The following is a 20,588-nucleotide window of genomic DNA, read 5'->3' on the forward strand; positions in this document are numbered from 1 at the left end:
GCTGAAGTTTTTCTCAGTATTAACTCTAACTCTGTTATCTTTCTAAGTCATCTAAGTTCATTACCTCAAAGTTTTCTTCAGCACTTCTTGTATTCATCTAGTTATCAAGTTTTGATGATTCAATAATATCTCTTGCATTCATTCCCTATTTACCACTTTATGACCACAACTTTAGTTCAATCTTTCATCCTTTTTACTTGAACATTGTAATAGCCTTCTAATTGATCTTCTGCTTTAAGTTTAAAACCCAGATCTAACCATATCATTCTCCTGCTAAAGAAATTCCTGTGGATCCCTCCTGCCTCTGAAATAGTGGTTCTTATCCTGCTTTGGGTAATAGATCACTTTGGCAATCTGATGAAGTCTGTGAACCCCTTCTCAGAATAATGTTTTTTTTTTCTCAGAATGTTTTTAAATACATAAAATAAAATACATGAGATCACAAAGAGAACCAATTATATTGAATTGCAGCTTAACAAAATATTTTAAAAAAACAAGAAAAGAAGTTCAGACTAAAGGTTAAGAATTCTTGCTCTAAAATGAAATACAAATTCTTCTTTAGCATCTAAAGCACTTTACAATTTGTTTCTAGGATTTTTTTCAGACTTGTACATTACTTCCCTGCATTCCAACCAACTGGACATGACATCCTATCTTCTTTCTTTTTTTTTTTTTTTTTCCCCCTGAGGCAATTAGGCAATTGGGGTTAAGTAACTTGCCCAGATCATACAGCTAGGAAGTGTTGTTAAGTGTCTGAGATCAGATTTGAACTCAGGTCCTCCTGACTTCAGGTGTTCTAACCACTGTGCCACCTAGTTGCCCCCCGTAATGTCCCCCCTAGTTGCCCCCCGTAATGTCCCTCCTAGTTGCCCCCATCCCATCTTCCTTCATACTTTGGTCTATGCTATCTGTTTCCCAAGGCTGAAATATACTCCTTCCTTATCTCTCTTTTTAGAATCTTTAGCTTCCTTCAAAACTCAGCTCAGGAACCCTATCCTTCCAACTTGAAATTAGCTACTGGTTTCTCCACTTCCCAAATATTATATTTTGTATTTACTTCTGTAAATACCTGTTGTTTCCTTAGATTTATGTTTCCTTGCTAGAACGTAGGTACTTAATAAATGCTTGTTGGTGATATATGGATTTTTGCTCTTTCAATAATGCAATATATTTCTGCCTATATTTATGTAGTGGAGATTACTGATACAAATTTTTTGAAGGTCAGCTCTTTGAATGTCAGCATTGCAGCAAAGATCTGAAATGATGTATTACATAGCTTTGTTCTTCATCAACTTGAATAACATTTTCCTAACTCTTGTATGTCAAAGTAGATTGAAAAGCAACTAAGTTAAAATCTATTCTCACTTAATGAAAATTCAGAGAATCAAAATTCTGTTATTCTAAACATTTCCTCTTATTTCTTTCTTTAAAAACTGAAAATGTCAAATGCATGTTACCTTCATTTTTAGACAAAGATTTTTATAAATGAAAATTTACTGTGTTTTAACACATGCATTTCAATGAGATTTTCTTTGTATTTCCTAGGAGTTAAACAATTTCAGGTTTTGAAAAGGACAATAGAGAGATACTCCTCCTATGTACTTTCTAATTAGTTACCTTGTTTTCTAACAAGAACTAGTTTTAGATTTCTATAAAAGACAGTTCAAACTGTGTGCAAAAGGAGGCACATACAGCTTGATTCTCAAGGCTACTGAACAGCTCATATTTAGAGTAAGTCATTCAGTTTGGTAGTGGGTACTACAAACCACTTTTTCTGGTTACTTCCAAATGACAAAATTATAATTAAAAGCAAAAGATAGCTTCTTAAATGTGTCAGATGTTTCTACCAACCGATTTTTTTTTAAATTTTGTACTTTTCTGGTAAAGACAATTTACTAACATTCAAGTAAACCAAATTTAAAAGACTTAAAAACAGCCAAAAGAAAATACTGCCATCAGAAATTTTTGCTTGTCATAATTATTATTGGGTGTTTGATTTAATTAGATTGTCATTAGGCTATATAATATTTTCTTAATGAATGAATAATTTCAACATAGATCAGAAGTTAGCACCATCTGACAATTGTTGCAATGTGACCTCATTTTACTGATCTCAAGTAGCCAATTCATTATAGATAGTGTTAGAGTCATGATGGTGGAGTAGAAGAAAATAATACAACCGTGCTTTTTCCATCACAGCTCCTACATAAAGATCTAGAAAATGAAACTGACCAGGTCAAAGAAAAAAAAATCAATGTGAGTCATTTTCCCAGCCCTGGTCAAAATAAGAATACAATTCTGTGGACATAGGGGATGGGATCCTGCCTAGATTGCACCTTGTGAAACATTCCAGGAAGTAAGAATTGAAAGAGGATTGAAGGTATTTTCTAGGATAAGGAAAGATCTGAAGTAAAACCTAACTGTTCAGGCTTCAGGAGTCGGTGCCAACTGGCAACACTGTCACTCACTATACAATTCTAAAATAAAGATTCAGAGCAGACAGAAGATACCTAAGCAGTAAATTAAGCTCTAGAAGGCTTATCTGGAAATGAACAATAACAATGTTGATTCAGTTCTAGTTTCTAGCCTAGTGTGAAACCTTCATTAGAATAAGCAAGACAGGAATTCCATTTTAAAGGAGAAATTGCAGTACTGTCAAAACTGGTAGACTTTTCTAGTTAATGAATAATGGCTGAGTCTACCTACATCTACTGAAACTTTCAGTCCAGGAAAAAGCCAACATTATTACATAGACACAAACCTAGGTCAGAAATTTGGAAGACTGTGAAGTGGTGACTTTGCCTTGGATCATATCAGTTTGGGAACATCAAAAGTTTGCAAGGTTTCTTCCTGAGGTGTTCCAGAGATCGTGGAATAATAGCACTAAATATTCTAAGAAAACAGCAGAAGGACTGAAAATGATAAAAAGCTCAGCTTAGATATTCTGCCAGAAGAGTGGTAGAGCTCAGTCCTAAGTTCAAAGTTAGGATGTTGGCCAGAAGAATGAGCAAGCAAGTAATCCTTGCATAAAGATTTCCTATGGTAATAGGAACTCAAAACATAAATCCCAAAATTGACTTCAAAACATTTACAGACAAAGCTCCAAAAAAAAGTACAGGGGCAGCTAGGTGGCACAGTGGATAGAACAGTAGCCCTGAAGTCAGGAGGATCTAAGTTCAAATCCTGTCTCAGACACAACTCGTCCTAGCTGTGTGACCCTGGGCAAGTCACTTAACCTCAATTACCTCAGCAAAAAACAAACAAAAAACTAACCAGTTCTTTTAAAATCAGAGTTCTGAGTAGAAATAGGTCAGCTAAAACCTCCAAATAAAAAGTCCCAGAGAAACTAGCAAAACGCTAGAGTTTTCAGGGAAAAGGGGAAAATAATGCTATTAGTAGCCAGTACCAAAGAGCTATAGTCTGGATCACCCAAGATTTATTAACTACCACTATAAAGCATAGAACTTTATATTTCAGAAAACAAAAGATCTAGGCCACTCATCAAAACAGTATAATCCTACGGGGTGGGGGAGAGGGGTAGAGAAAGGGCCCTTCAATGAAAAAGTGAACTTTCAAGTATTTCTTATGAAAAGACCAAGCCAAAGCAGAAACTTTGAAGAATACATATAAGCAGCAAGAGCCTAGATATAAAAAACTGCCCAGATCTTTTAAAAAGGCAAAAGTAGATTTTCAAGCATTTCTTATGAAAAGACCAAACGGAAGTAGAAACTTTGAAATATATATAAAGGTGGTAAGATAAATATATAAAGACATATATGAAGAAGCCCCATAAATAACTACAGGGACACACTGTTTACATTCTAATGTCTAAAGATGATACAGTATCCTCTCAACTATCAGCATCAGGGACTATGAAGGGAATCGGGCTTGTTACATTTAATGATCTTAAAAGAAGAATGGAAGGGGGGGAGGGGAGAATACATTAGTAAGAAGGATGGCAGCTCTGCTTAGTTTGATAGTTAATCAGGCAATGAGTTAATTATAATAAATTAATAAATGTTAAGCACCTACTATGTGCTAGGCCTTATCCTAAACACTAAGAAGAGCTGGGAGAGACTTCTTATAGAAGATGGAATTTTAGTTAAGACTTAACAGGAAGTAGTGGTTTTTTTCCCCTTTCAATAGTATTTTTTCAATTACATACAAAGATAGTTTTCAACATTCATTTTTGTAAGATTTTGAGTTCTGATTTTTTTCTCCTTTCTCCCTCCCTTCCCTCTTCCCCAAGACAGCAAGCAATCTGATTTAGGTTATACATGTACAATAATTTTAAATACATTTCCATATTACTCATGTATTTCCTTATTACTTGTGTTGTGAAAGGAAAATCAAAAGGGAAAAATCACAAGAAAGAAAAAGCAAACCAAAAAAATTAGTATGTTTTGATTAGCATTCAGCCTGCATAGTTCTTTCTCTGGATGTGGATGGCATTTTCCATCCCAAGACTATTGGACATAGATATAATTGTCTAGGATAACTATATTACTGAGAATAACTAACTCCATCATAGTTGATTGTAATGGGCTGAGGCTTGAGTTGATGCACTGAGGTCCCAAGCACGGGAGGCTAAATAGTAATTGGACTATACTCTATTAATATACATGCTTGGATAAAGAATGGCCCCCGCCCATTCTCTGTGAAAGTCCTGATGTGTTGTATAGGAAATGATGATTTTGGTGGGTGGGAGCAGAGAGACAGGAAGAGAGGCTGGGAGATTGAGCCTGGGTTCTATGCTTGTAGCTGCTGGTTGTGTGGCTGCTGGTCTAGCTAACTTCTTGACTCAGCTGCACACATTGCTATTGCCCATTCTCTTCCACCTCCGATCTTTCTTCACTGAGAATAAAGATTGACGATTTTCCCCTAACCTGAATTCCTGACTCTGGCTGATTTTAAAATACGTGGTCTTCACAGTTGATCATCACATAATCGTGCTGTTACTATGTACAATGTTCTCCTAATTTTGTTCACTTCACTCAGAATTAGTTCATGTAAGTTTTTTCAGGCTTTTTTTGAAATCATCTTGTTCATCTTTTTCTTATAGAAATATAATATCTCATTACATTCATATCAGCTATTCCCTAATTGATGGGTATCCACTCAGTTTCTACTTTGTTGCCACCATAAAAAGAGCTGCTACAAACATTTTTGCACATGTGAATCTTTTCCCTTCTTTTATGATGTCTTTAGGATATAGACCCAGTAGATACACTGCTGGATCAAAAGGTATGCCCATTTTGATATAGTTTCAAATTGTTCTCCAGAATGGCCGAATCAGTTCACAAGTCCACCAACAATGCATTAGTGTCCTAGTTTTCTCACATCCCTTCCAGCATTTGTCTTTATCTTTTTCTGTTATCTTAGCCAATCTGATAGGTTTGAGGTGGTGTAGAGGGCCAGAATGTAAGAATCCATTTCAGGTTTTGATACTTACAGTAGGTTGGCTCACTAACTTCCCTTTTCTATCTACAATAGCAGAGACATACTTATTAATATATATTGATAAGAAACCTGGTGACTGAAGCAAAATGCAGACTCAGCTTTATAATAGATCAAAGTTATACCTTTGAATTTAGGACAGGAAAAGCAGCCCACAATAGAGACTAAAAGCATTTGGCAGAAAAGTACTTGAGGACATTGGTATGATGACTTTACAATGATGTGTATCAAAACTATTTACATCTCTTTTGGAGCAGCCAAAATCAGGGCTTAATCATTTGCATCTCAGTAGATTGAATTTGTTAGAAAGGATATAGGAATATCAAAAAATGTATTTTGTATTGACTCTATAAGCATTGGAGGTATATATGTCTCTCTCTGATCAATAAATTTGAAGCGTTCGTAAAGAATTCTCTATGCCTGGCCCCTGCATAAATACACACTTATTTCACTACTGGAGCTAGACTTCAACAAGGTGGTACCTTGGAGTTGTTTTAATCTGCATTTTTCTAATCAATAGTGATTTAGAGCATTATTTCATGGGTTTAGTTTCTTTATCTGAAAATTGTCAGTTTATATCCTTTGACTCTATCAGTTGGGGAGTAAATTATATTCTTATAAATTTGACTCAGTTCTCTATATGTTTTAGAAATGAGGCCTTTATCAGAAACATTGGCTGTAAAAATGGTTTCCCCACTTTCTGCTTCCCTTCTAATTTTGGCTATGTTGGTTTTGTTTGTGCAAAACTTTTTAGATTTAATGTAATCAGAATTATCCATTTTGCATTTCATAATCTTTGCTAGTTCTTCTTTGCTCATAAATTTCAGAAGGAAAGCATTTCAAGCATGAGGCACAGACAGAAAATTCCCAAAGATGTGAGATGGAGGGTCTTATTTGAGGAACAGCAAAGAGACCGGTGTCACTGGATCAAAGAGTTCCTGGCAGGAATAAGGTGTAAGAAGACTGGAAAGGTAGGAGAAAAGATAGATTATGAAGGGCTTTGAAATGCAAAAAAAGGATTTTCTATTTGCCCTTGAGGACTATATGGAGCTACAGGAGTTTATTTAGTAGGAGATGTGATACATTCAGATTTTTGCTTTAGAAAAATCACTTCAGTGCCTTAATAGAAGATGGATTGGAGAGAAATTTAAGGGAGTTAGACACTCCAGCAGGCTATTGCAATAATCCAAGTATAAGGTAATGTCTTCATGAGAATGATGGCAATGTCAGGAGAGAATGGAGTACATAAGAAATATTGGCAAATGTGATATTGACAGGTCTTGAATATTGGGAGTGGGAGGGAGAGATGAGAGATGATAACGAGTCTAGGATGACTCCTGGGTTTTAAGCCTATGGGAATTGGAGGATATCCTCTATAGTAATAGGGGAGGTAGAAGAAGGAAAAAATTTAGGAGGAAAGGTGAGTTCTATTTTGGATATGTTGAGTTTCAGATGTCTAATGGACATTGAAGTATCTGAAAGGAAGTTAAGGGTACAAGATTGGAGGTCAGCAGAGAGTTTGAGACAGGTTAGGCAGATTCATGATTTGCCAACATAGAGATGGAAATTAAACCAATGGAAGCTATTGAAATTACCAAATAGTATAAAAGAGGGCTTCTTGCACTTTTCCCACTTGTAACCCCATTTTATCTGAGAAATTTTTATGCAGTTCCAGGAATATAGATATGTGAAATAGGCAAGAAACTAAACATTTGTTGATAATAAATCATAATTTTGCAACCCTCACATTCAGTTACACAACTCCATAAGGGATTGCAACCTACAATTTAATAGAAAGAGAAGAGAGCTCAGGACAGAATCTTGTGGGATACCTGTGATTAGAAGAGATATGATCTGTATGAGGATCCAGAAAAGGAGACTGAAGAGTGGCCAAATATGTAGAAGAACCAGGTGAGTAGTATCCTGAAAACCTAGAGAAAAGACCATCAAGAAGGATGATCAATAGTATCAAAGTCTATAGAAGGGATCAAAGAGAATAAGGATAGAAAAAAGACCCTTAGATTTGGCAAATAAGAGATTGTTGGGAGAAAGGAGTTTTGGGGAAATGAAGTTGAAAGCAGGATTATAAGAAGTTAAAGAACAATTGGGTGCTCCTATTGTAGATAGCCTTTTTATGGATTCCAGGTATAATCACAAAGGGTAAAAGATGCATAGAGCAGTAGTGAGAATGGAAGAATCAAATAAGAAGTGGCAGGAAGTAGGGGGAAATGAAAGGGAAGATAGGTGGAAAAAAAAAATAACTGTGTAAGAACATCTTGGGGCAGCGACAGATCAAGAAGTATTTATTGTTTTGTCTGCTTTGTGCCCACTTACTATCAATCACTGTGGGAGATACAAGAGAAATATATAAGATGATTCAGATCTTTGAAGTATCTAATATGGTTTAGGAAATAGATTAGAAGTAACAGTTATAATAAGGCAGTATACTATAATAGATTTGGAGTCAAAAAATCAAATTCTGATTCTACTGCTTAGTACCTTCTGTGACCCTAAGCAAGTAACTTAATCTCTGTGGTTCTCAGTTTCCTTATCTCTATAATGATGAGATTAGTCTAGAAAACCCCGAAGATTTCTTTCACCTCTAAATGGCTATGATAATGTATAATTGAAAAGGATCTATAATCTCCTAGATCAAAAAAAGAAAATATGTGTCTTCACAACTTAATCTGTATGTTTTATTGGTGGTAGTTGTGGAGATGGGGAAAATTGGGAACTAGTGAACAGATAATATAGTAGGCAGTTTGAATAATTTATTCTATATAGACAAAAGAAATCTAGGGGTACACTATCATTTGAATACAAAGATGATATTACTGATTGGGAAAAGCATATTTAGTTAGAAACTAATCAGTTAGCTATAAATTTGGATTCTGCATTGTGGCCTACAATACAGTTATTTCCAACCAGATTAAAATATAATTGGGAAATATTTAACAAAATAAATACAATAGAACCTACTGTTAATATGTGACAGCCTGTAGATATCTTATATATTAGTGACTCTTTTTTTATTTGAGTTTGACACTACTGCTGTAAAAGTTATCAAATATGAAACTGAAAGAAAAGTAATGGTGAAGTGGAATATACTCTAATTTACAGGAGAATGTAACTGGAAAGAATTTTGGTAATAATATTTAGGCCTGAGATATTTGTATTCCAGTGAACAGAGTCCAGGTAACAAAGTAAATTCAAGGAGTTAAGGACAAGCCTTATAGGTATCATTAACACTTAGTGGAATAGACTTCTACTATTGGATTGGATATCATCCTTTAAAATGTTAAGAAAAATTATCTGCAGAATTAGTATGAGCAAGCATTTGTTAGTATTAATTATTTATTATGAATAAAGCACTTTAACTGGGGAGAGATGCAGAATCTAAGACTATATCCTTGTTGAACTTCTGGTCAAAAAACTGGATAGTTGTACAATGTTATGTGATAAAAAGGTATTACGTGGTTGCAAAATAAAATTTGCTCTGTGATTCTCCTGCCTCCTTAGGAGAACCTTCATACCGATACTATGGATGAAGTAGTTTTTTTTCTTTTCTTTCTTTTTTTAAATAATATTTTATTTTTCCAAATACATGTAAAGGTTGGGGGGAGAGGTATTTGTTTTTTTTTTTAATTTTTTGTTCTAATTTTTTCTCCCTCCCTCCCTTACTTCCTCCCTGCCTAAGACAGCAGGCAATCTGATATAAGTTAAATATTTGCAGTCCTTTTAAGTATATTTCCATATTTGTCATATTGTGAAAGAAAAATCAGACCAAAGGGGGAAAAAAAAACCCATGAAAGAAAACAGTACTATGCTTTGATTCACATTCAGTCTCCATAGTTCTCGCTCTGGATCCGATTGGCATTTTCCATCCCAAGGCTATTGGAATTGAGTTGGATCACCAAATTGCTGAGAAGAGCTAAGTCTGTCATAGTTGATCATCATACAATGTTGCTGTTACTCTGTACAATGTTCTCCTGGTTCTGTTCACTTCACTCAGGATCAATTCATGTAGGTCTTTCCAGGGTTTTCTAAAATCATTGTATTCAGAGCTCTCCACTGTCCTTTTATTTTGCTTTCTTGTAAATTTTCTTTTTTACTGTAAACTTTTTACTTTATTCTTTTTTTCCCTTTTCCTTATCCCTTCCTCCCCCAAGCAGCCTACAGTTAAATGTGATATATATTTATACATGCACACATACATATAGATAACTGTTATCATATTCATATATAGCTGTGTAAGGTTTTACCACTTTTGCTTGTCCTTAGTTTCCCTGAAGGTAGATATCATTATCCTTCTTAGATACAAGTTTTTCCTTATTTTTTCTAAATTCACCAATTCATCATTTCCTACACCACAGCAATATTCCTAGTTGTTGTAAATAGTCTAAAATAATAGTTTTATATGTATGTGTGTGTGTGTGTAAAACATATAGTATAATTTACCTATTTCTTTTCCTTTTTTCATTGAATTTATTTTCACATTTTGTCTGAGACCAGTGATTACTTTTTTCTAATAAATTCTATTCTTGATAATTATTATGTTTGTGTATCTCTTATTTTCTATCCCTATTGAGTCTTCTACTTTACTTCTGCCGTTTATCTTATCTTACTATTACTTAACCTAACCCCCTCCCCCCCAAGGATCACTCCCTTATCCTCTCTCTCTCAACCCTTTCCCTCCCTCTTTATTCCCATTAATCACCACACTATATCCTATTCCCATTAATTTACACACCTTTCTATTATGACTATTCCATTTCTACTCTTTCTATTTCTTTATAAATTTAGAATCCTTTTATACCCTTCTCTCTATATATATGTTATTCCTTTTTTAATCCAGTGTTGATCTGAGTAGGATCCAGAATTCAGAATCCACATTCTCCCCCATCTAATTCCTTTTTGTGAGTTTTGCTCTTGTACTTCATTCGTATAAGATAATTATTCTTTTTACCTTTTCCTACATGATTTTGATTTTTAGAATCACATCATACTCAGCTCTATCTAAGTCTTTCTTTCAAACTACCCACTTAGTAAGAACAGTCTTAGATCTATTACTTACATTTCCATGAATAAAGAATAAACATTTTGAACTTATCAAGTCCCTTGAAAATAAACTTTTATGCTTACCCAATATTTCTCTTGCATCTTATTTTCTATTACGTTCAAGTCTTTTGGTAATAGAATCCTGAAAATCTAGTGATTGCAATGTTTTCATTCAGGATTATGCTTAATTTTGCTAGGCATGATATTTTCAGTTGCAATCCTAGTTAAATATATAGTGTTTCAAGACCTGTGATTTTCTATTTCTACTTTCTTCTTTTGTTCTAAAACTTGTGGACAATTTTCTTAATTTTTGTATTATCTCAAGATTTTTTGTTTATAGCTTTCAGGTAGTCCAATTATTTTTATGTTTGCTCTTCTTGATGTGTTCTCCAAATCTGTTATTCTTATGAAATATTGCACATTCTCTTCTATTTTTTCATTATTTATATTTTGTTTTATTATTTCTTAGTCTCTTGTAATTTCGCTGACTTCTCCTTGGTCAATTCTAGTTTTCAAGAAGTCATTTTCTTCCATAACATTTTGGATTTCCTTTTCTAGTTGGTTGATTTGCTTTACATAATCTTGCTTTTCTTGGACTATTCTTTTTTAGTTTTTCCTCAACAAGAGAACATTGTATACAGCAACAGCAAGATTATGTGATGCTCATTTCTGAGGGATGTAGCTCTTTTCAACAATGAGGTGATTCAGGCCAATTCCAATAGGCTTGTGATGGAGAAAGCCATCTGCATTCAGAAAGAGAACTGTGGGTCTGAATGTGAATCACAACACAGTATTTTCACTTTGTTGTTGCTTGCTTGTTTTTTGTTAACTATTTTCATTTTTTCCTTTTTAATCTGATTTTTCTTGTGCAGCATGATAATTGTAGAAATATGTATAGAGTAATTGCACATATCTAATGTATATTGGATTACTTGCTGTCTAGGGGAGGGGATGGGGAAAGGGATGGAGAAAAAATTTGAAACACAAGGTTTTGCAATATATTTTGAAAATAAAAAGCTGTAAGATGGCAAAGTGAAACACGGAAGTTGCTTGAGCTCTTCCATTGTCCCTCGAAAATCACATGAAACCTAGTCTCTAAACAAGAGACTGATGGAATGAAACCTCTTTCCAGTTTTAGATTGGAAAATTTTCAAGAAAGGTCAGTCTCACTGGGCTGAAAAGGGTGTTCAGTTCTGGGAAAGCCAGTGAGAAGGTCTTAATCACAGCAGATCAGCAACTGAGACCCTCAGTCTTGGCTTAGTAGTGGAACAAACCAATAGGGCAGTCTCCAGACCCAACTCAGAAGGCAAATTCCAGGAAGGAAACTAAACTGTTTTCCTGGTAAGAACAAATAAAGCTACCCCTGCAAACACAAGGGACCTGTGTGCTCAAAACCAAGGTTCAGAGCTGCACAGAAAGCTTGAGAAAGTTCGTTTTTTTGCCCCAGGAGCCCCCCCAGCTTGACCATAAAAGTTTTAAAAAAAGAAAAAGAAAATAGGAAATACCAAAAGAAAAGGAAAGAAAATGAGCAAGAAACAGAAAAGAACCTTGGCTATAGAAAGCTACTGTGGTGACAAGGAAGACCAAAATGCCAACTCATATGAGGACAAAATGTCCACAAAGGAAATCTCAAAAAATGATATGAATTGCTCTCAAGCCCAAAGAGGCTTTTTGGAAGTGGAAATAAAAGAAGAAAAAATGAGAAAAGAAATGAGAGGGATGCAAGAGAGAGTCAGCAGCTTGGAAAAGGAAGGCAATTTCTTTTTGTTGTTGTTGTTGTTGTTGCAATTTCTTAAAATGTATAATTGACCAAATGCAAAAAATATCCACTGAAGAAAATACCACCTTCAAAAGTAGAATTAACCAAATGGAAAAAGAGATACAAAAACTAACTGAAGAAAATCATGTTAAAAACTAGAACGGGACAAATGGAAGTTATTGACTCTGTGAGACATCAAGAATCAGTCAAAGCAACTAAAAAGAATGAAAAATGGAAGAAAATGTAAAATACCTCACAGGAAAAACAACTGGCCTGGAAAATAGGTCTAGAAGAGACAGTTTAAAAGTTATTGGTCTACCTGACAGACATGACCAAAAAAAGAGCCTGGCTAGCATTCTTCAAGAGATCATCAAGGAAAACTGCTCTGATATTCTAAAAAGAGGGGAAATAGTCATTGAAAGAATCCATCAGTAATCTTTGGAAAGAGATTCCACAAGCAAAACCCCAAGGAACATTGTTGCAAAATTCCAGAACTATAATCTTGAGGAAAAAATACTGTAAGCTGCCAGGCAAAAACAATTCATATATCAAGGAGCAACAATTAATATTACCCGAGATCTGGCAGCTTCTATAATAAAGGATCAGAGGACCTAGAATACAATATTCCAGAAGGCAAAGGACCTGGAATTACAACCAAGAATTAATTACCCATCGAGACTGAGCAAGAGCTTTCAAGGGAGACAATGAATCTTCAATGAAGAGACTTTCAATCATTTCTATTGAAAAAAAAAAACAGAACTAAACAGAAAATTCAGTCTTCATACACAGGACTCAAGAGAAACATAGAAAGGTAAACAGGGGAAAATATATATATTACTTAAAGGTTAAACTGTTTACATCCTTAGCTGGGAAAATAATATCCATAAACCTTAAGAACTGTATTTTTTACTGAAGCAGGCAGGGAAGTATCACATGGACGGAGGGTATAGTTGTGAATGGATTCTGATGTGATGATATCAAAGAAAAAGACATTAAGGAGTGAAAAAGTCCTGGGAGAAGAGGAAAAGAAAGGTATAATGGGACAAATTAGATCACAAAACACCTATTATAGTAGAAGGAAAGAAGGACAGAGAATGAGCATCTCATCAGTTTTAGCTCAAAGAGGGAATAACTTAATCATTAAGTTGGATATAGAAATTTATCTAACCTTATATAAGTAGGACAAGAAAGAGGGGAAAAAAGGGAGGAGATGAATAGAAGGGAGGGCAGAAACTCTAGGAGAAAAAGGTAAGAGAAGGGGAAGGGGTAATAATAAAAGATAAGGTAGTGGGTGGGATGGATCAGAAACAAAACAAAACACTACTAAGGACTGGGTGGAAAGAGAGAATAAAAGTATATACAGGGGAGAAAATAAGATGGAGGGGTAATACAGAGCTGGTAGCATAACTGAATGTGAATCGGATGAATTCTCCCATAAAACAAAAGGGAATAGCAGAGTAGATTTAAAAACAGAACCTTATGACCTTATAAACCTTCTATTTTCTATGTATGTCTTCTTTTTACCAACTAGAATTTAAGACTCTGAAGGGTACTGCCTTTAATTTCTTAATATCTCAAATTGCTCAGTGTGGTGCTTCAAATATAATTAACACCTATGAAAATATCTTGATTGATGGATTGATTACATACTTTTTGAAGGACATCTAGAATATCTGCCCCTCTAGAGAAATTCTAGATTTATCAATTTTTAAAGTCTGAAGGCACCTAAGAAATCATCTTAAGCCCAAATCCTCATGAAGATGAGACCCAAAAATGTCTGGCCCTACCTAGCTCACACATCTGATTAATGCCAGATGATATATGAAGGATTGGATAAGAGAATTCAAACAGCTTTGGGGAAATATATAAAATGGCTATTAATTTCTCTGTCCTGTTTCAATGAGCTAATAAATATCTCAGGGGCAGAAAGAAAATAAACTTATTTAAATTTAAATTTTTTTCCCCTCAATTTCTCTCATTTAATTTTTAAAATCTTTTAAAATTTCACCTATGAATTCTTTTGGGGCAGGTGATCATTTAACATTACTCTTTGCAGTAGGAGAGACTTTTTTTACTTCAGTGTCCTCTGAAGACAAATCCTGGTCTTCCGCATGGCCATAGTAGTTTTGTGGTTGGGTTCTTTTTCTCCTTTGCTCATTTTGGAGTAGATTGTTGATGTAATCATCTCTAGTTCTGGGGTATGGGGGATGATGCCTCTGTCTTTGGGTCCTCCTTCAGTTTTCCCTTCTGGCCTGGAACCCAAAACTCTTACCTTTCTGTAAGTGTCCCATTGCCAGCAGCTTCCCTTTTCCACTGCTTCTGCACTCATCGGATGTGTTCTAGTTTCTTCTCACCCATCCTTCTGGCAGCATAGCTGGGCCTGGAATTCCTTATCATCAGAGAAGTTCCATCAGTTTTCCCTGATTCAGAGGCCACTGTCTGAGAGGTAAAAATTCCTGTGTCTAGGACCAAGCTACCTCTCTAGCCAGCTAATTGCAGGGCTCTTTACTGTTATTTTCAGTGAAACTTGCCTAGAGATGTTTACACTTCACCAGGGCCAAGCCTCCATCCTTGTATCTTTCTTCATATCTTCCCCTTTTGTCCCAGGAGGGACCACTATTATATCTGAACTTTATTTGTATTTAGCCACTCTATGTTCATCCTTAGGCACAATTTTACCTTGTTTATGGGGGAAATCTGGAAGCTTAGAATTTTCTGACCTACTCTTCCATTTTCGCAGAATCCTCTCTCAAAATAGAAATTTTAAAAAGATAAGTAAAAATAAAATAAGCAGATTTAAAAATTTTTTTGTCTTAAGTCAATTTTTGTTTTTTGCTTTTGAGAGCAGTGCAATTGAATATGCTTCATTCTTTTCCAGAAATTTTTTTGCATATGTCTTAATGGATATGGCAGACTTCTAAATAATAATTTCTAGTAATTGCTCTATTAATCTGATCATTATAGCTATATAAGCAGATGCTTTTTATTTTTCTAATTTTCTATCTTTCTTGTTTTTTAAATAATGGCTTTGTTTGCAAAATATATGCAAAGATAGTTTTCACCATTCACTCTTGCAAAACTTTGTATTCAAAATTTTTTCTCTCTCCCTTTCCCCATCCCCTCTAGGGGATGTAATCCAATGTGTGTTAAACATATGCTTCTATACATATTTCCACAATTATCATGTTGTACAAGAAAAATAAGATCAAAAAGGGAAAAAATGAAAAAGAAAACAAAAAGCAAGTAAACAAACAACAATAAAAAAGATGAAAATACTATGTTGTGATCCACATTCAGTCCCCCACAGTTCTTTTTCTGGTTACGGATGGCTTTCTTGATCACAAGTCTATTGGAATTGGACTGAATCACCTCATTATTGAAAAGAGCCAAGAACATCAGAATTGATTGTCACATAATTTTGTTGTTGCTGTGTATATTGTTCTCTTAAGCAGATGATTTTTTTAAAAAAGTATTTTGTCTCATTTCAGCTGAATAGAACATTTTCAATATTAATCCATTCAGTAGTTCTGCTTCATGGATAACCTCAGAACTTACTGGCTATTCACATTAGTTGTATGAATGTGAAATTCAACAAAAGTGACAGTTTGATTTGACCCAAGAATTGCTGGAAGGTGTGTGTGTGTGTTGTGTGTGTGTGTGTGTGTGTGTGTAAGTAACATGGCTGAGAAGGTAGGCTGAGCCAGATTGTGAAATGCTTTATATGTCAAACAGTGGGATTTATATTTGATTCTAGAAGTAATAAGAACCTATTAGAGCTTTTTGAATTGGGAAATTGACATTGTCAGACCTTGAGGAGAATCACTTTGACAGCTATGTGGAGGAAGCATTGGTGTGGAGAAAGAACTGAGTCAGGTACATCAACCAGAAGGAATAATTTAGCTGACATGTACTAGGATGACTATGAGAATGGAGAGAAGCCGAGGGAGAAGAGCACTGGTGTTGCCCTTTCCAGAAATTGGGAGGTTTAGAAGATGATTGGATTTTGGGGAATAGATTATGTAATGAGATCTGTGGTGCAGATCATACCATTCATCCTGTGCAACTTAAGCCATCCCACTTAAAATGAAAAGTAGAAATGGACCCAGTGAGTGAGAGCCAGAACTTTCTCTTGACAGTTACTACTTCAGTATAAAACATGTTCAGTGGTGATTGTCTCAGTTCTGAGGTAATAGGGGTTAGAGAGTAGATGTGCTTGGGGCTAGGATATAGAAGCAGATTTTCCCAATAGCTGGAAGTAGGAGTTAGGTTATAACTTCCTACTAGGGCCCACAAAGGAGAAAATTGGAAGTTTGCACAGGACTGGAATGGGTAACACATAGATATGGTTATGCTGAAGAAAGCACTAGTTTTGGCTATCCTGGTGAGAGTATGATGTGATTCATCTCCTTCTAAATGGTTATTTGGAAGAAGAAGAAAAAGCCAGAGAGAACAGAAGAACAAGTGGGATCAAGATTGTATATAGAACAATTTTAGTAAGGATAAGGGATCTTAGAGGAGAAGACTCATTAATGATAATAAGAAATTTTCAGAAAGCATAATACTGTTCTCTCTGGCTTTTTATGACATTATTCTCTCTTGATTTCCTCTGACTTCTCTTGACTATTCCGTTTTGGTCTTTTTTGCTTGCTGATCATCTGTGTCATACTCCTTAACTGTGGGTATTATTTAAGGCTCCTTCATAGAGTCTCTTCTTTCTCTGCTGTCTTTCTTGTTTCAGTAGCCAACATGTACCTTGAACTTCAGTTACTCATCACTAACTTCTTATTAGACATTTCAAATGTTTTGTCTCAAATTCAGTATGTCCCAAGACTTAGAGTACTTTTTTCTTCTTCTGTATTCTTCCACTTGGTGATCTTATCAGCTCCCATGCTTTCATTAATTATCTCTTTGCTCATGACTTTTAGATCTACTTGTCTAGCCCTGAATGCTCTACCAGTCTTCAGTTCTGCAACTCCTTCTGTCTCCTGGGCATTCTGACCTGGATCTTAAACTTAACATGTCCAAACCATGTTTTCTCTCAAATTCTTTGTTTCTTTAATTTCATTATTATTGTCAAATATACCACCATCATATGAGTAACCTAGACTGACAGCATAAAGAGTTGAGGATAATACCTTCCTCACTCCCCCCATATCCAATCAATTATTAAATCCTTTTGTTTTTATCTTGAGAACATCTTTCCTATATGTTCTCTTCTCTTCTCTTCTCGTGATACTGCCACCATCTTATTGTAGACCTCTTTCACTTTTAAATTAATCTAAGAGCCTGCTGGTTAGTTCTCCTGCTTCGTTTCTCCCCACTCTATTCCATCCTTCACTCACCTGTCAAATTGATTTTCCTTAAGTGCAGGCCTGACATGCCAGCTCCTTGTTCATTAAACTCCATTGGCTCTCTGATCATTTAGAGTCAAATATAAAACCTCTTTAGTTATAAAGACTTGCAGACTTGGTCCCTCCCTACTTTCCAGTCTTCTTATGTTTTACTCCCCACAACACACTCTGATACAGAGACACTGGTATCTTACTGTTTGAGAGGCAGCTAGGTAGCACATGTTTCCATTGGGCCTGCAGCTAGAAAGACGAGTTCCATTGTGATCTCAGATACTTTATAGCTGTCTGACCCTGGGTAAATCAGTTAACCTCTCTATGCCTCAGTTTCCTCATCTGTAAAATGATAGCATCTATATTTCAGGATTGTGAGGATCAAATGAAATATTATTTATAAAGTGCTTAGTACAGTGCCTTGTACATAGTAGTCCCTTAATACATTCTTCCTTCTTTTCATCCTTTGTTCATTCATCCCTTTCTTTTCCCTCCCACTCTTTCTCTCTCTTTCTACACACATTTTTACTTTCTTCCATTTCTAGAAATCTTTTTGCCCCATATCTCTACTAATTTCCTTTCAAGTTTCAGCTAAAGTCCTTCCTTCTGCAAGAAGTGTTTCCCAGCAGTAATGAACTGAACTAGCTATACCCAGAAAAAGAACTCTGGGAGATGACTAAAAACCATTACATTGAATTCCCAGTCCCTATATTTATGCACACCTGCATCTTTGATTTCCTTCACAAGCTAATTGTACAATAATTCAGAGTCTGATTCTTTTTGTACAGCAAAATAATGTTTTGGTCATGTATACTTATTGTGTATCTAAGTTATATTTTAATATATTTAACATCTACTGGTCATCCTGCCATTTAGGGAGGGGGGGGGGGTAAGAGGTGAAAAATTGGAACAAGAGGTTTGGCAATTGTTAATGCTGTAAAGTTACCCATGTATATATCCTGTAAATTAAAGGCTATTAAATAAATAAATTAAAAAAAAAAAAGAAGTGTTTCCCAGTCTTTAATTTTAGTACCTTCTGAGACCATTCCTGATTTAGTGTATTTACATATATATATATATATATATATATATATATATATATATATGTATATGTATAATTTGTATAATTGTTAGCATGTTGTCCCCTGTTAGACTATGAGCTTGTCAGTAGGAATCGTGTTTTGCTTTTCTTTGTATCCCCAACATTTAGCACAGTATACCTAGCACATGGTAGGTATTTAATAAGTGCTAACTGACTAGGTTATAGGATCCAAGAATCATAGATTTAGAAAAATAATTAACTTAATTCTTTTATTGTATAGAAGAAACTGTAAGCTCAGGGAAGCTATGTATGATCCAAGGTCATATGGGTAGAAAACATTTGGATTTGAACTCATGAAGTAGATTCAGGATGGTGGAGTGAAAGGCCACAACTGCCAAAACCTCAACAAAATGGCCACAGAAAACATCAAACAGAATTCTGATCAAGAAAGCCTAAGAAAAGTCAATGAGGCCATTTTTCCAGTTCAAAGCTGCATAAGAAGGCAGAAAGAATTCTGTATTTTATATATATATATATACTGAAGGATTTGAAGTCCTCTGACTCTGGACACTGTGTCTTTCCACTGTCAGTATACTTTTCCATGCTTCAATATTCATCTTTGTAAGATTTTGAGTTTCAAACTTTTTTTTCCTTCTCTCTTATCTCCTCTTCTCCAAGACAGTGAGCAGTCTAAGTTACACATGTATGGTCTTTTAAAATACATTTCTATATTAATCATATTTTAAAAGAAAAATCAGAACCAAAGGTAAAAACCAAGAGGAAAAAAAAAAGCAAACAATGAAACCGGTCTGCTTCAATCTGCATTTAGTCTCTATAGTTATCTTTTTATATGCGAATGGCATCTATTGTCTGTTGTCTATTGGGATTGTCTGGGATCACTGTATTCCTGAGGAGTTAAATCTATCATAGTTGATCATCACATATTTTGCTGTTATTGTCATGTGAAAATTTGTTAAACTCCTTGATAAAATCTAAGTAACTTTTATAATATTCCCTAGTTGACCCTCTCAAAAAAAGTAAATAAAGTTAGTCTGGCATGACAATTTTATGATAAAATTATGATGATTCCTTATAATTACTACTTCCTTTTCTGGGTATTCATTGGCTATTCTATATTTTAGAAATTGTTTAGGTCTTAAGTTATTGGCCTTCTGATTTTCAGACTTCGTTCTCTTTCCTTATTTGAAAATTGTGAAAATATTTATCTGTCTACAATTCTTTTTAAAAATTTTATTGGTATCTTTTATTTTTATATTGTCTTCATTTCCAATTCTCCCTACTTTGTCCAGGGACTCATTCCCTGTAGCAAAAAATAAAAAAGAAACTTCCACTTCCTTTAAAAAAAAAAAAGTTTATTCATTCCCTTTACTTAAAAAAACAAACAAAAAAAAAAAACTTGTCTGTAGCTTGTCACTTGTCTAACTTGCAGTTTTGTCTGCCACTTCAGCAGTATACAAAGAAGTGATGTTAGATCAAAGTTTCCAAATTCTTTTCCAGATAGGTTGAGCCAAAATTTACAACTCTGCCAACAGTATATTAACATGCTTGTTTCCTCACCCATTTTTGTCTTTTATAATTGCCATTTTGACAGTGCATCACTGCAGTATGGTGAATAGAATGGTAGGCCTGTAGTCAAGTTCAAATGTAGTCTCAGATACTTCCTAGCTGTGTGACTCTGGGCAAATCACTAAATCCTGTTTTCCTCAATTGTAAAATGAGCTGAAGAAGGAAATGGTCAGACCACTCTGTTGTCTTTGTCAAGAAGACCCTAAATGGTGTTGTGTCCAACTGAAACAACTCCAACAATAACAATAACCAGACCACTCTGTTGTCTTTGTCAAGAAGACCCTACATGGTGTTGTGTCCAACTGAAACAACTCCAACAATAACAATAACCAATCTGACAAGT

The 20,588-nt window shown here is 34.9% G+C and overlaps 1 protein-coding gene across 4 annotated transcripts in view; it reads left to right on the plus strand.

Annotated features, from left to right (window-relative positions):
• The window catches only part of ZNF652 (zinc finger protein 652), a 94,652-nt gene that overhangs the window by 35,394 nt on the left and 38,670 nt on the right, over window positions 1-20,588 (plus strand). Inside the window, exons 1-2 of one of the 4 annotated variants that reach the window (XM_031966082.1) lie at window positions 6,229-6,428; window positions 7,211-7,368. The exons of 2 other annotated variants lie outside the window; for them this stretch is intronic. The gene's annotated coding sequence lies outside the window, so the exon portion shown is untranslated. Of the gene's footprint in view, window positions 1-6,228; window positions 7,369-20,588 lie in introns of those variants that run through there. One more of the 4 variants, XM_031966080.1, reaches the window with a different exon arrangement.

Source organism: Sarcophilus harrisii, chromosome 4 (assembly GCF_902635505.1).
Source record: "Sarcophilus harrisii chromosome 4, mSarHar1.11, whole genome shotgun sequence".
NCBI classification, from domain to species: domain Eukaryota; kingdom Metazoa; phylum Chordata; class Mammalia; order Dasyuromorphia; family Dasyuridae; genus Sarcophilus; species Sarcophilus harrisii.